The following is a 16,930-nucleotide window of genomic DNA, read 5'->3' as shown; positions in this document are numbered from 1 at the left end:
AGCAATATTAAATTTCTAAATATCATCATTTGATCTAGTGATGTGAAACAAAAGATCACAGTTATCATTATCTTCCATTTAACATCCACTGCTGGACTTTTCCATGCATTATGGTTTTTTACTATAAGCAACTACGTTGCTCCTGTATGTTTTTAAAATTCAACTACCCACCTTTCATTAAATATCACCTTGGTATTTTCTTATCTTTTGAAATCAGCAAAGAACTTTCTTTGTCTGTCAACCAGCTATCCATCTGGCTACAAGCCCTACACTCATAACTATATATTCCGTTCTTGTTTATTCCCTGATCCACTAATTTTCTTTCTTGTCCCTCTCAGTTTTAAGTTATCTGTTTCTTTATTAGTTACAAATTCTGTGAACCCATATTATGGTAAAAAATACGGATGTGGAACAAATCAGGTTTACATTCACAGAGATACATAATGAATATATGTACAATAACAAAAATGTAGCATAAATAAGATAAAACAATGTAAAGCCCAGGATGAAACAACAACAACATGAAAAACATAGATAATTATTCCCCACATAGAGGAAGCATTGAGTTACACACAGACACAATGGAAAATGAGTGTTAGAAATATGCAGCTTTAGAATTAAATCTTTCATTACAAGTAGAAAACTTACACACATTTGCACAAGCACAACACACATACAGACATGGCCACTGTCATCTCCATGTGCTAAGGCTCATCTGTGACTGTGTCTGAGGTGAGCAGCAATATGCTGGGGATGAGTAACAGGTGTATAGAAGATGAATAGGGTGATGGATGGGGGGGGGGGGGGGGGAGGGGGGCACCAGTGTGGGAAGGGTGGAAGATGCTAGAGCAACCTCTACACTAACATCACCACTAGCCTTGGTCTTGCCACTGTTTAAAACTAATTTTCCCAGTGCCTGACTAACTTCGAAGCTACAACCTGCTACCTGGTCACCATGACCAACTAAATCCTCACCCACAATTACTTCCCCTTTGAAGGTATCCCCTTCTAACATAATTATCCCCTTCTAACATAATTGTGGAACAGTATAGGAACCTGCAATGCATCCTGCTATACTAAGCTATTTATGGACCATCTAGAAGAATCCTTCCTAACCACCCAGGCTCTCAAATCACCTCACTTTGTTTTGTTTAGATTCACTGATGATATCTTCATGATCTGGACTAAGGATGAGTATATGCTATCTGCACTCCTCCAGAGCCTCACAACCTTCTCTTCCATTCGCTTTACCCAGTTCTCCTAAGCCCAGCAAGCCAGCTTCCTTGATGTCAAAACTGTGGCAGTTGCTCGCAGTCCAGCCTCAGTGACCAGAGACAGTGGTCACGTGTTATGAATTGTGCTTGCCTGAATTTGTGTGGGTTTTCTACTTTAGAAAGCTCTCAATGTGCTCTGAAATGAGAAATACTCTCACCATCTTCCTCACAGTGATGTGCCACTGACCATCCAACCTAGACAATACCCTTGTCCATTATTACTCCACCGCTGCTACCAAATGCTTGCTCATGGCTCATATCCCTGCAAGAGACCTAGATGCAAGACTTGTGCCATACATCATCCTTTTACTAACTACTCCAATCCTGTCACTGACATCTCCTACCTCATCAAAGGCAGGGTCACCTGCAAAGGCAGCCATGTGATCTTCCAACTTAGCTGCAACCACTGTGCCACATTCTATGTGGGCATGACAACTAACAAGTTGTCTGTTTGCATGAATTGCCATTGGCAAACTGTGGCCAAGAGATAGCTGGACCACACAGTTGCTGAGCATGACACTCACCACAGTGTGCTTCATTTAATGACTGCTTCACAGCCTGCACCATCTGGATTCTTCTCACCAACACTGGCTTTTCTACACTGCACATGTGGGTACTCTCCCTGCAACATATCCTTCATTCCTGTAACCCGCCTTGCCTAGCCTTCACTAGTCCCCATCCTCCACTTCCCTATCCCCTTCTCTCCTTCCACTCCATATACCTTCTGTTCTGCCAACACACTTACATAGGCCTTTCACCTTCCCTACTTCTCTCCTCTCCCCTTTCACCTTCCTCCCACCCCTCTCCCTTGCAGTATAGGTTCACTATGTTGCACCTAGCAGCCTTATCCTGTCCCCACCACATCCTAACATTCTCCCACAGACAGCACCAGCATCATACCACATCCCTACCATGTTACTTCAGCCCCTCCCCACTCCACACCTCTTTCATACAACCACTATCCACCCCAACCAGACTGTTGCTCACCTCAAACACAGTTGCAGTCAGGTCTTACCACACGGAGACAACAGCAGCCATCTGTGTGTACGTTGCACTTGTCTGCGCCTCAGTCCCTCCTCTGTGTGGTGAGAACAAACTACACTTTCCATATTTTTGAATAGCTTTAAAGATTGAAGGAAAATTATTAAGACATAATTCAACTAACATGGTATAATTACTGAAAATACATTTGGGTGCACAGAAAGATATTCATACACTGTCCATCTTGAACATGTAAGATGAATTTTGGCTAACACAATAAAAATAGAAAGTCTCAAAGCATAAAACACAAATGTCAATACAAACTTACAAAAATAATCATTGATTTATCTGCAGGTATTTATCCTGCAAAAACCACACGTGAAGCACAACAGGCAGATTCCATAATCTAGATTTCCAGAAAGCATTTGACATGATGCCACACTGCAGACTGTTACTGATCGTATGAGCATACAGAACAGATTTCCCGATATGTGAGTCACTTGAAGACTTCTTAAGTAATAAAACCCAGTACATTGTCCTTGACAGTGAATGTTCATCAGAGACAAAGGTATCTCCAGGAGTACTGCGAAAAAGTGCGATAGGACCACTCTTATTCTTTATATACATAAATGATCTACTGAATAGGGTGAGCAGCAGTCCACAGCCCTTTGCTAATGATGCTGTCATGTACAGGAAGGTGTCGTTGTTGAATGGATGTAGCAGGATACAACATGACTTAGAGAAAATTTATGTTTACTGTAATGAATGGCAGTTTCCTGTAAATGTAGAAAAATGTAAGTTAATGCAGATGAGTAGGAAAACAAAACAGTATGAGTGGTGTACTGCTTGAAGCAGTAAACCTGATTAAACATCTAGGCATAACATTGGAAAACAATACAAGATTTAATGAGTTCATAAGGTCAGTAGTAAGGAAGGCGAATGGTCGATTTCAGTTTACTGGGAGAATGTTCCGGGGAAACATAGCTCATCTGGAAAGGAGACCACATGTAGAACATTATTGCAACCCTTTCGCCAAGGCATTAAAGTAATTCAGAGACCATTACTAAACTTTTTACTGGTAGGTTCATTCAACACATAATTATTAATACAGAGATACTTCATGAACTCAAATGGGTATCCCTGGGGGGAAGGGAGAGTGCTTTTCGTGGAACACTGTAGAGAAAATTTAGGAAAAGTGGCATTTGAAGTCGACTGTAGAACTATTCTACTGTCACCAACCTACATTTTGTGTAAGGACCACAAAGATAAGATAAGATGAATTAGGGGTTGTGTAGAGGTATACAGGCAGTCGTTTTTCTCTTGCTCTATTTGTGAGTTGAGCAGCAAGGGAAATGATTAGTAGTGGTACATGATACCCTCCGCCATACACCATACAGTGGCTTGCAGAGTATGTATGTAGGCGTAGATGTAGAAGAGGGGGTAGATGGAGTTTTCCATAATGTATTTTCTTAATTCATATTTAAATACACTCCTGGAAATGGAAAAAAGAACACATTGACACCGGTGTGTCAGACCCACCATACTTGCTCCAGACACTGCGAGAGGGCTGTACAAGCAATGATCACACGCACGGCACAGCGGACACACCAGGAACCGCGGTGTTGGCCGTCGAATGGCGCTAGCTGCGCAGCATTTGTGCACCGCCGCTGTCAGTGTTAGCCAGTTTGCCGTGGCATACGGAGCTCCATCGCAGTCTTTAACACTGGTAGCATGCCGCGACAGCGTGGACGTGAACCGTATGTGCAGTTGACGGACTTTGAGCGAGGGCGTATAGTGGGCATGCGGGAGGCCGGGTGGACGTACCGCCGAATTGCTCAACACGTGGGGCGTGAGGTCTCCACAGTACATCGATGTTGTCGCCAGTGGTCGGCGGAAGGTGCACGTGCCCGTCGACCTGGGACCGGACCGCAGCGACGCACGGATGCACGCCAAGACCGTAGGATCCTACGCAGTGCCGTAGGGGACCGCACCGCCACTTCCCAGCAAATTAGGGACACTGTTGCTCCTGGGGTGTCGGCGAGGACCATTCGCAACCGTCTCCATGAAGCTGGGCTACGGTCCCGCACACCGTTAGGCCGTCTTCCGCTCACGCCCCAACATCGTGCAGCCCACCTCCAGTGGTGTCGCGACAGGCGTGAATGGAGGGACGAATGGAGACGTGTCGTCTTCAGCGATGAGAGTTGCTTCTGCCTTGGTGCCAATGATGGTCGTATGCGTGTTTGGCGCCGTGCAGGTGAGTGCCACAATCAGGACTGCATACGACCGAGGCACACAGGGCCAACACCCGGCATCATGGTGTGGGGAGCGATCTCCTACACTGGCCGTACACCACTGGTGATCGTCGAGGGGACACTGAATAGTGCACGGTAAATCCAAACCGTCATCGAACCCATCGTTCTACCATTCCTAGACCGGCAAGGGAACTTGCTGTTCCAACAGGACAATGCACGTCCGCATGTATCCCGTGCCACCCAACGTGCTCTAGAAGGTGTAAGTCAACTACCCTGGCCAGAAAGATCTCTGGATCTGTCCCCCATTGAGCATGTTTGGGACTGGATGAAGCGTCGTCTCACGCGGTTTGCACGTCCAGCACGAACGCTGGTCCAACTGAGGCGCCAGGTGGAAATGGCATGGCAAGCCGTTCCACAGGACTACATCCAGCATCTCTACGATCGTCTCCATGGGAGAATAGCAGCCTGCATTGCTGCGAAAGGTGGATATTCACTGTACTAGTGCCGACATTGTGCATGCTCTGTTGCCTGTGTTATGTGCCTGTGGTTCTGTCAGTGTGATCATGTGATGTATCTGACCCCAGGAATGTGTCAATAAAGTTTCCCCTTCCTGGGACAATGAATTCACGGTGTTCTTATTTCAATTTCCAGGAGTGTATATACACAACCTTTACATGAACTTTGATATCTGATGGAAGAGAGTTAAACATTTTTGAGCAGAATAGATGTTCCAGGCTTCTAGGTAAAAACCTGTATTGTGATCTTGGTATGCACTAGTATGGTATGTAAAAAGAAAATGGCTATTAGAGACAAAATCATCAGAGTAAAACAAGTTCTGAAGTGTCAAACAATGGAAAATCCAGGCTGGAATGTAACAATATTATGAAAAGGGAATGTTGCTATTCACCATATAGCAGAGATGCTGAGCTGCAGATAGGCACAACAAAAAGAGTGTCAGAAACTGAGCTTCTGTCCAACAATGCTTTCATAGAAAATAGACAACACACACACACACCACACACACACACACATATACACACGACCACGGTCTCCGGCTGCTGAATCTGGCCTCAGCAGCCAGAGACTGTGGACAAGTGTGTGTGAATTGCATCTGCAAGAATATGTGTGTGCGTGTGTGCGTGTGTGTGTGTGTGTGTGTGTGTGTGTGTGAGAAGGAGTTGTCAAGGAGATATGATTTCAATTTATTTTTGAAGCTATTACTGCTGTCTGTCAGACATTTTATTTCATCTGGTAATTTGTCGAAAAATTTTGTAGCCGCATATTTTACCCCTTTCTGTGCCAAAGATTGGTTGAGTAAAGTCTTTCTTTTTTCTGGTATTATAACCATGAATGTCACTGTTGTTTTTAAACTGGTCCTTGTTGTTGAGGACAAATTTCATTAGTGAGTAAATGTACTTGAGGCAGTTGTAAGAATTCCCAATCTTTTAAAAAGATGCCTACAAGATGTGCAACTGTGAGCTCCACATATTATTCTAACCACTTTCTTATGAGTAGTGAATACTTTCTGTCTATGTGTTGAGTTACCCCAAAATATTACTCCATATGACATCAGAGAGTGAAAGTATGTAAAGTATGTTAGCTTACTAATTCCTGTATCCTCAAAATTGGCAATTATTCTGATTGCAAAAGTTGCTGAACCTAGTCGCTTTAGAAGATCCAAAATATGAATTTTCCAATTAAGATTCTCATCTATGTGTACACCCAAAAACTTAGTATGCTCTACCCTGTCTACTGACTTCTGTTGATGTGTTATATTTATTGAAGGAACTGTACTTTTGCAGCAGAAAATTGGATGTACTGTGTTTTTTCAAAGTTTAGAGCAAGCCCATTTGCAGAAAACCAATTAATGATGCTTCCAAAGACCTTATTTGTATGATTTTCAATTGGAGTTTCTTTTACCGGATTAATAGTGCTTGTATCATCAGCAAACAGTGTCAGTTCAGCTTTCTGTTTCAGATAGGAAGGGAAGTCGTTCACATATATCAAGAACAGAAGGGGACCCATGACTGAACCCTGTGGAACACCTAATGTAATTTCACACCAGTTAGATGAAGTGGTAAACTTATTTAAATCACTTGACCCATATAATGAAAATTTTTGCTTCCTGTTCTGTAGGTACGACTTAAACCACTCAGTTGCTACTCCATTTATACCATAGAACTGTAATTTCATAACATAATGTCATGGTTCCCACAATCAAATGCTTTGGACAAGTCACAGAAAATTCCTATTGGTGACATTTTACTATTTAAAGACTCTATTACGTGGACAGTGAAATTGTATATTGCTGTCTCAGTGGAACAGCATTTTTGAAATCTGAACTGTGATTTACTAAGTATCCCATTTCTGTTGAGATGGCTAACCACTCTTGAGTACATTACTTTCTCGAAGATTTTTGAAAATGCTGTAATCAAGGATACTGGCCGATAATTATTGACATCTGTGGTGTCCCCCTTTTTGTAGAGCGGCCTGACAATGGCATATTTTAACCTGTCTGGGAAAATACCTTGAGTTAATGATGCATTACATATGTGACTCAGAACATCAGCTGTAATTGCTCCACTTTGTTTTAATATCTTATTAGAGATGTCATCTACTCCAACAGAAAACTTATTTTTCAAAGATTTAATTATTTTTACTTATTTCACAAGAGGTTGTTAGATGAAACTTAATCTGACTAATTTTTTTTCAAAACAGACTCTTCTATGTACTGCCCGGCTTTTTCTTTTGAACTGTTCTCACCCATTTTTTCTCCTACACTTAAGAAATGTTTGTTAAATACATTAGCTACATGTGTACTGTTGGTTAGGATGGTCTCGTTCTCCTTAACAGTAATACTAGCTACCCCAGTGGTTACTTTTCCTGTCTCCCTTCCAACAACATTCTATATTGATTTGATTTTATTGCCGGAGTTGTTAATTTCTTCTCTAATGTACATATTTCTTGATTTCCTTACAATTTTTCTCAGTATGTTACAATAATTTTTATAGTGGAAAACTACTTCTGGATTTTTACTAGTTCTTGCTGTCTCATAAAGTTTCCTTTTTCTTTCTGAAAACGCTTTAATACCTGTAGTAATCCAAGGTTTCTTCGAAAAGTGTGTGGTGTTACATTTAGTAATTTTCTTTGGGAAACAATGTTCAAAAAGGGATATAAATTTATCAAGGAATATGTTGCATTTATCATCAGCATTTGGCTCATTATATACATCTCCCCAATTAACATTTCTTAAGCTTTCTTTGAAGTGCTCTATAGATACCGGGTTGAGCAACCTTACACTTTTACTTAATGGTTTCCGAGCTGTACACCCTGTTAGGTTTTGTAAGTTAATCAGTTGTGCATCATGGTCTGACAATCTATTTACCACAGGGAAAGCATGTGTTTGTTTTACATCCTCTTTCTGTACAATTACATTATCTATTAGTGTGCTTCTGTCTTGAGCTATACATGTAGGGAAATTAATCACTGATTCTAAGTTATATGTTGTTAATAACACTTCTAGTTCACTTTTCCTCTCAGAATCATTTAGAAAGTTTACATTGAAATCACCACAGATTAATAACTTTTTCTTTTTGTCTGACAGACAGCATACTAGGGAGTCAAACTTTTTTATGAATAGCTCCCAGTCTCCTAATGGAGACATGTACACTGTTGCTAATATCACTACTACATTATCTAGCTGAAGTTCACATGCACAAACCTCAAAGAGATGATCAACACAAAATTTACTTACTTCTACACTATTGCATTTATACCCTTGTTTTATGAAAATGGCAACTCCTCCTTTATCCATCCTAGATCTACAAGTGTAAGATGCTAAACTATACCCACTTATACTGACACTATCCATGCCCACAGTTACATGGTGTTCAGACAGACAGAGTATATCAATATACCACAAATATTAGCATGACACTTCTGTACTTAGTCACAGATGGGCAGAACAAAAAGACTATTGAAAGTGAGCTTTTGGTCAACAAGGTCTTCATCAGAAATAGACAATACACACACACACGCACACGTGCACACACACACACACACACACACACACACACACACACACACACACACACACACATTAGTCTTGTGTTTCTACTGCATACACTGTTTGATATGCCTTAGTTCTGTGTTTATATATTTTATTATATGTTTTTTGACATTTTGGTTGCCCTTTTATATTATGTACTCTATTTTCTGGTGCTACCTTTTCTTTTGTATTGGTCGTTATCCAATCTTCTAGGTATTTAAAATAATATGTTTTAGATGTTGTGTTGCTATGAATTATGAGATTCTCGGGGGTGTCAGTAATATTTGTTATGAACTGTTTTCTCAAATGATATTTTTACTCCTATTTTAGCTGCTTCTTTCTGTAGTCCTGTGATTTGTTCTTTGGTACTATCCAGTGAGTCAGTATAATGCCATCTCATCTGCAATAGCTAGACAATATACAGTGATTTTATTAAGGTTTCTTCCGAGCTGAACACCCCTAGTATTGATGAATTTCCTGAAGTCTCACTATGTTCTTTGATGCACAGTTGAAAAGTAGAGACGAAAAACTATTATATCTGACTTTATTTCAGAAGCTTTTAAAACTGACCCCAAAAAATTTACACTGATGTTAGTTTTGTTAACGTTCCTTCAATTGTTTTTGTCATTTTATTACTGAGTTCAAATTCCTTTATAATGTAGATTAGTTATTTATGTATCCCAAACTTACGTAGGATTGAAATGCCATTGTAGCTGTCACCAATCAGACTGAAGACACTGAAAATTATGGATCTGAACTGATATCAGTAATCTTCAAATTATTTTTACATATCACTATCTTTTCACCTCTACTCTCACTCAAAGGGGTGAAATGTCATTGGAACTGTCACCAATCAGCCAAACGACACCAAACATTACTGATTTAGTGCATATATTGTTTATTTTTATTATGTTTACAAGGCATTTCCTTCCCTCCACCATCAACACTCCTAGCAGTGCAAGGGTGTCTTCCCACAACATTATTTTTTCATTGATAGTATGCCACACGTGCATTAAGTTTGGTTGAAAAATCTACAGGCATTACAGTTTTGCTTAGATATTACTCCTTTCTGTCTCCCCATGCAAAGGAGCATTAGGAGTGTCCTATTACAGTAAGTCATATGAGTACCAAGTGTAGTTGAAATTCTCCAGTGTGTTCCAGATGTACACATACATGTCACCTCTTCCTACCATTCCGCCACTCGACAGGATAAATGTCAATTAGGGATGGCAGCAACCATCCTAGCCAAACAAAACTATGGATTTCACATTACTATTGTTCATTTTTGATTATTTTTACATGTCTCACACCTGTAAGAGAGCTAGGGGTATCTTACCCCAATAGTAATTTTCTTCCAGGTAGTAAGTCATATACGAGGGCTAAACAGCAAAGACTGAGACTGATTTTTTCCTGTAGTTTCCACGATAGTTTCCTATCTGTTCCATGAATATTTAAAAAGAGTGGGTTTTTATGTATAATGTCCATAGGCAGCAGCACCCTCGTATCACTAGATTGGTAATAACACTCTATTTTGTAGATGCTCTTTGCATTTCGCAAACCAAACAATAGAGGTGATTCCACATGAGCAGTACGGTCCAATTAAATTCTGTTTTTGTCCAAACCATACAGTCATTGACACATACAAAAGGCTTACAGCAAGTGTATGGAGAAGATGCACTACCTCATGCAATGGTGTTTAGGTGGTTCAAGGACTTCTATGAAGGCCAACTTGTTGTGTTAAGCAACATGGGTTTGGTGTTTTGGCTTCTGATGTAACTGAAATCAAAATCAATACATCTCCTGTGATTGTCCCAGAGGATCGGGCAATAATGTTACATAACCTCAGTGAAGTGTTGACAATTTCACATGGTAGTGTCTTTACAATTATGCATGATCTTCTCCATATGACTTGTGTTTGTACCCACTGAATGCCATGACTGTTGACTCCCAAAAAAAGGGCTGTGTGAATGGAGGCAAGAGGTATCGAGTCCTTTTGCTGATGGAGGGGACACATTTTAGAACTGATTGTCTCCAGTGATGAGTCATGGCTGTATCATTATGATCCTGAAGGAAGATGAGCCAGCATAGTGTGGAAATTGCCATGTTCTCAAACACCTAAAAAAGAAAACCATCTGCAGGGTATGGGGAAGTGTTGGTGATCATACTTTTTTAAAATCATAGAATAATTTACTCCATCACACTACTGTTACAGGAGCATAGTAAACATCAGTATTTGCTAAACTGAGAAAGTACATTGCAAAGAAATGACCAAAATTTTCTTGGACTGGGTGGCAATTTCACTATGCCAATCCATGGCCTCAAGTCACAAATCGAGCCCTGGAATTTTTAGCTCAGTTCAGCATTACTATGTACTGCATCTGCCTTATAGCCCCGATATTGCAACCTGTAATTTTTTTAAATTCAAATAACTAAAGGCAAACCTTTGGGGCATTCAATTTGAGAACTCTGAAGCAGTGCTCAAGAAAAGTGAGACAATTCTCAAGGATCTGACAAAAAATGGCCTGCACCGTGTGTTCGAGGAGTTGCAGATATGCTATTAAAAGTGCATGCAAGTAGGAGGGGAGAACTTTGAAAAACGGCATGTAAACAATGAAATGGAGTAATAAACATCTGTGAAAAAACCAGTTGCAGTCTTAGTTGATCAGCACTTGTGTACTAAGTTTGGTTGAAATTGCTCCAGGCTTTCCACTTCGCTGTGTTCAGAAATAGAAGTGCTACTGATGTCACATCTCCAGAATATATTTCTTTGGATTAGCTGCTCCAGCTTGAGTGCCTGTCTGTAGGCAGCAGTGGACAAATTGCCGATGCACAGGCTGTAAGGTAGCTGGGTTATAGCATATGCGACCACACAGCCCTGGCCTTGTGCCTGCAGGCAAAGAGTTCATCCATGCACAGAAAGCGTGCAGTAGGGCTATCTGGTGGGTAGCTTATACTAACTGTGCCTCCGAGAGCAAGATGTCAGGTGCTCCCCAATGCCTGTGGCCCAAAGGGCAACATTGGAACAATCTACCCAAGATAGTAAGCTATATAAACACTAAGTCTGGTTGAAATTCCTCCATAAATTCCAGAATTTTCCTTGCACATCGACCGCATCACCCTCCCTACGAATGCTATTGAAATTGTTCCAGGCACTCCAGAACTCCAGAGCTAAACTGGATACACTGGGCCATACACACATATAAACATACATGCATTTTTACATATTACAATATTACGTAAAGGGTAGTTGCTACTCACCATATAGCACAGATGCTAAGTCACAGATAGGTACAACAAAAAGACTGTCAGGAAATAAGCTTTGTGCCAACAAGGCCTTTGTCAAAGATAAATCATAGACACACGCACTCACGCAAATGCAACTCACATCCACATGATCACAGTCTACGGCTGCTGAGGTCATCTCAGGAGCCACAGTCTCTTTCCATAATACTGTCCTAGATTTTCCATCATTTTCAAATATTCACATTAATATTAGAAAACATGTCTCTACATTAAATGATTAATAACTAAATACATTGAATTAATGATAACAATAAAGTGTCTTTCAAAGATATTAATTTAAATGAAAACCTAACTTGTGGGAGATGGAAAATGCAAGAAGTAGGACTCTGCAGACAGGGCCAAAATACAGTGGGGATCTTTGCCCCATAGCCACTATAGTAACTTTGAAGCTCCTACAGGAACCCTGAAAAGTGCCAGCAAATCATGGTTCTGGTGAAGCCATGACAGATCTCACAAGCTAATAGTGGACAAATAAGTATCTTTCAAAACTACAGTGTCTCTCAATAAAAATGAGTTTACAGGTAATTGACACAGAAATGGACATGGATTGTGATCTGGTACTTTGAACATACAAACTTTGAATGGAAAAGTGGAAGAACTGTTGATATGCTGAAAGGATGAGCAGCAGATTGTTAGAAGTAGCAGAAATTAGAGGGAGAGGCAAAGGAAGGCATGAACTAAAAAAAATGAATTTGTACAGTATTCAATAGACAGTGAGAAGGACACCAAAAATGGAGTGGGGACAGTCGTGAGATAGATTTGTAAGTTGTACTACTATCTTTGAAGTTGTAATGTATCAATATGTTACTCCTTACTTATCTCTGGCTTCTGCAATTTTCAAAGTCAATCACACCTTTTCCCTGAGGGAACACTGACCGGCTGTGCTAAGGTAACAATGCTCCAGTGCCAGGGGTCATGTGCAGTCCTGGCATCTTCAGGAGAGTCGTCAAGCTTCCACACACAGTGCCCACATACAGCCATGTCATAGAGATATAACATGAAGAATTTGGTAGAAAGATAATTAAGAGTTGAAACTGTCATGTCGGATTGTCAGTTATTTTGCAGTAAGGTGGGGAGTGTTCATCACAAGATTCATGGTCGAAATATTGTCGTGTTTGCAAATCAATAACTGTCGTGGATGAACATATTAATAGTAGAACATAAATGAAAAGTCTTCTGTGATTAGTGATTACCTGTTTAATTAACATGGAAATGCAACATAGCAATGGTTACTTCAGTGTGAATGTGAAATAACCACAACTCTTAACATCAAAAATTTTGGAAGTTTGTGGTAAGTTCCTATGGGACCAAACTGCTGAGGTCATTGGTCCCTAGGCTTACACACTACTTAATCTAGCTGAAAGTAACTTACACTAAGGACAACACACACACACTCCCATGCCCGTGGGAGGACTCTAACCTCCAAGGGGGGGGAGCCGCGCTAACCGTGGCAAAGCGCCATAGACCGTGCGGCTACCCCACGCAGCCTGTTAACATGAGAATGGATGATCTTAGAAATTGTTAGGGAAGTGTGGTACATTCTAAAGGAACAATGAAAAACAGTAATTTGAATTGTACTGTTATTATTTCAAAGTGATATTTTCCATTTTTCTACCGAAGAACTTTAATATTTGAAAAGTATAAGAGACTTGTATTCCTATTACACACATGGTCAGGATTATTTCATAACGAAGCTTGTTGTCAAGCAACCACACTCAAGTCCAGTACGCACAAAAATTAATAGAAAAATAAGCTGAAAAGACATTGACAGGAGCTTTAGATCTGCCGACTGTGACAGGACAACTGCTCTTTGGTGAAGAACACTGATGCAATAATGGGAAATAATAATGAGACTATGAGTCTATGTGCAAAGAAAGTAATAATAGTGTGCCATCACCAACAAAATCATGTGTGAAGTGGAAATCTACAGTATTTTGGATTGCAGTGGTTAGAGACAAGAAGGGAAATTCTACAACATCTTGGAATGCAGTGATTCGAGACAATAATCATGTTGACACAAGGGAGCAGCACAGTTTTCAGTATCGCAACACGGCACACAAATAATAAATGTAAAGAAGAAGGATTAAAATTGGATAAGATATGGCGGTCGACGTTGCATCAATCACGTGACAATCGATTGCCTGCAATCGAGAGAACAGACGATAGCCAGAGATAGCTGCACATCGACGCCATGTGACGTGTGGTGGCGCCCCCTACGATCTCTATATAAGCGGCGGCCCCAGCTCCTAGCAGCCAGTCGTCGACTCACCTCGGAAGATGTTCTCCGTAGTTGAGAACGAAACGTCAGGGAGAAGAAGTTCTACAGATCGACCACGGCAACTTAGCCCGGAAGAGTTTACTGATAAAGACGCCGGCCGTGAAAGCCTACATGGAATGAATAAATGTAAGTGTTGCAACAATACCAAACAAGGGTAGCTTGATTTGCTACTGTATTTAGAATTTTTGTATTATGTGGTGTGCAATGAATTCTGTGTGAAGGAAGTTAAAAGCAACATCAGCCACCAAACTGATGGTTGAGCTACCTCACGTGAAAGAAACTCACAACGGATGACAGAATTATGGAAACGATAGATTGCTACTCACCACATTGTGGAGATGTTGAATCACAGTCAGGCACAAAAAAAGACTATTTATACGTAAGCTTTCGGTAAGATGGCCTTCTTCCAAAATAGACAACATACACACATTCACACAAATGCAGCTCACACATACATGACCACTGTCTTTGGCTGCCAGGACCAGACAGTCTGGGCCCCAGCAGAGAAGTGGTCATGTGCGTGTGAGCTGAATGTGTGTGAGAGAGTGTGAGTGTGTGTGTGTGTGTGTGTGTGTGTGTGTGTGTGTGTGTGTGTGTGTGTGGAGCGAGAGAATCTGTTCTCTATTTTGGAAGAAGGCCTTCTGGCTGAAAGCTTACATATCAGTAGTCTTTTTGTTGTGCCTGTCTGCAACTCAAGATCTCCACTATATGATGAGTAGCAATCTATCCTTTTCATAATGTTGTCATTATTCCATCCCAGTTTTTCCAAAGTCAAAAGGGAATTGCAGGTGAAGAAAATCAATGGTTAAGGAGATTAGAGAAGAAACAATGAAGATATTTGAAGTGAGGCAAGAAGAGAATCACGTGGATGTAAGTAATGAGATGCAAAATACAACTATTTTTCTGGAACGTTCGACACCTATGGAGCCATAGCGTAAAGTAACATCAGACATGGACTTGCTAAATAGAGAATTCAAGGATTCCAGATTTGAGGATGTGACTAAGGGAGAAACTGTAGAGACGGTAATAACAGTAGAATTAAGTGTAGGTCAAGCATCAATGCCACAGATACCAAAACTGGAAGACTCAGAGGGGCACCATTTAGAAGTAAAACTGAGCTCCGGCCACCTCCAAGTTTTGATTGGTTGACTGAACTGCAGTAATAGACAAATATGTCAGCAAGGAGGCAATAATCACAAAGGAACTGAAATCGATAATTTCAGAAAAATTAAAGAAGCAAGAGAAGATTGCACAGGAATCTAGGAAAGAAATAAAAAGAATATTTAAGGAGGGCCAAGAAGAAACAGTGAATATATTTGCAGAAGAGAAGCACATGTAAAGATATATGAAAAATGCCTAGTCTGTCAGAATGTCCATTACCTGCGGGGCCAGACTTACAAGCAACTTTAATCACCGACTTGTTAATTGAAATACCTGGATCTGGGCTTAACATGTGAGGCAGAAAGCCAGTTAATGCAATCTCAGATGATGACTAGTACATACACACAGTAATGGTGCTGAACTGACTGTTAACATTCTCAGTACAGATACAAATATATAGTCAGTGGATGAAGAATGTAATTTGAAACAGAAGGATCAAATAGATGATATGAAGAATACAGATGGTGATAGTATCTTATTAGAAGTACACATTCTAGTATGAATTCAGATGCATTGTCAGTGGATGAAGAACACTTTGGAATGAGATATTTGAGCAAACTGTCATGAAACAAAACCAAGATTCCCGAAGAAAAATGTTAGAGTTCACTAGATCTTGATAAGAAATGTGATGATATGTTGTCTTTGAAGTGAGAAGAAAGTTTTTAATAAGCAGAAGAATGTGTGAAGATGATCATAGGTACCATGAAGCAGACTGATGTTCAAGCAGAGGATAGTTAGATTGTTTTGATGGAGAAGCTGGAGAAGACTGTATGAAACAAAAACAAGATTCAGAAGAAAAATGTCGGAGTTTGTTAAATTGTGAGAAGAAACTAGAGGATATGATTTTTGGGAAGCAAGGGGAAGAAAGTTTGTTGTACGAAGAGGTTGAGAAGATGCTCTTCAATAAATACAGTTCTGAAAGAACAAAAGATAAGACTTTAAACTTTATTTGCATTGATCTTTACTACCAGGGATATGACAAAATGTACACAGAATTCTTAGAAAAGGAGTTATGGAAGAATCAGTATGTTGAAGTGTGGTGTGAGCAAAATAACAATGTATGCAACGCAATGCAACAGCTAACATGTCAAGTTTGCGGTCTTCTGCATAGGTCAACAATTAAAATTAGAACAGATGCAACGAAGAGCTACATAAAATGGAATGGACAAGAAGTGATGGGAGTCAAGAGGAAATGCAAGTCAAGGGAACAAGAGAAGGCATGATTACCACTATGAGGAAGAATGAGGTATCGATGACCCAACAGCTGATGGGCAGAAACACAGAAAGAAGTAGAACAAGAAAGGAAGGTGTGGAATGGTATGAAGCAGAATAAACAGATCTGAAATGACATATCGTCAACTGATCACTTACAAGGGCATAAATATTTTGCAGTGGAAGAGGAAAAGAAATAGGAAGGAGAAGAGGTCAACACAATGCATTTACGAAAAATGATTTATTTAGTAATTTCATATTGTTTGTGTTAAAATACTGCATACAAGGTAGGTTAGCAGCAATCTTGACTGTCACTGTAGTGAACAGTGGAGTATTTTCTCTCTTTCACATTTTTTTACAATTGCAAGACTTACAAGTAGATGGACAGAGTAGGTGTGTTATGTGTTACACAGTGTTCTAA

At 40.2% G+C, this 16,930-nt stretch overlaps 1 protein-coding gene across 1 annotated transcript in view; it reads right to left on the bottom strand.

The window, feature by feature from the left end:
- Positions 1-16,930, bottom strand: part of LOC124612717 (probable 2-oxoglutarate dehydrogenase E1 component DHKTD1 homolog, mitochondrial) — a 348,152-nt gene that overhangs the window by 298,592 nt on the left and 32,630 nt on the right. The window lies entirely within an intron of this gene.

Source organism: Schistocerca americana, chromosome 4, assembly GCF_021461395.2.
Source record: "Schistocerca americana isolate TAMUIC-IGC-003095 chromosome 4, iqSchAmer2.1, whole genome shotgun sequence".
Lineage (NCBI taxonomy): Eukaryota > Metazoa > Arthropoda > Insecta > Orthoptera > Acrididae > Schistocerca > Schistocerca americana.
This window is presented reverse-complemented; position numbering and strand designations above follow the sequence as displayed.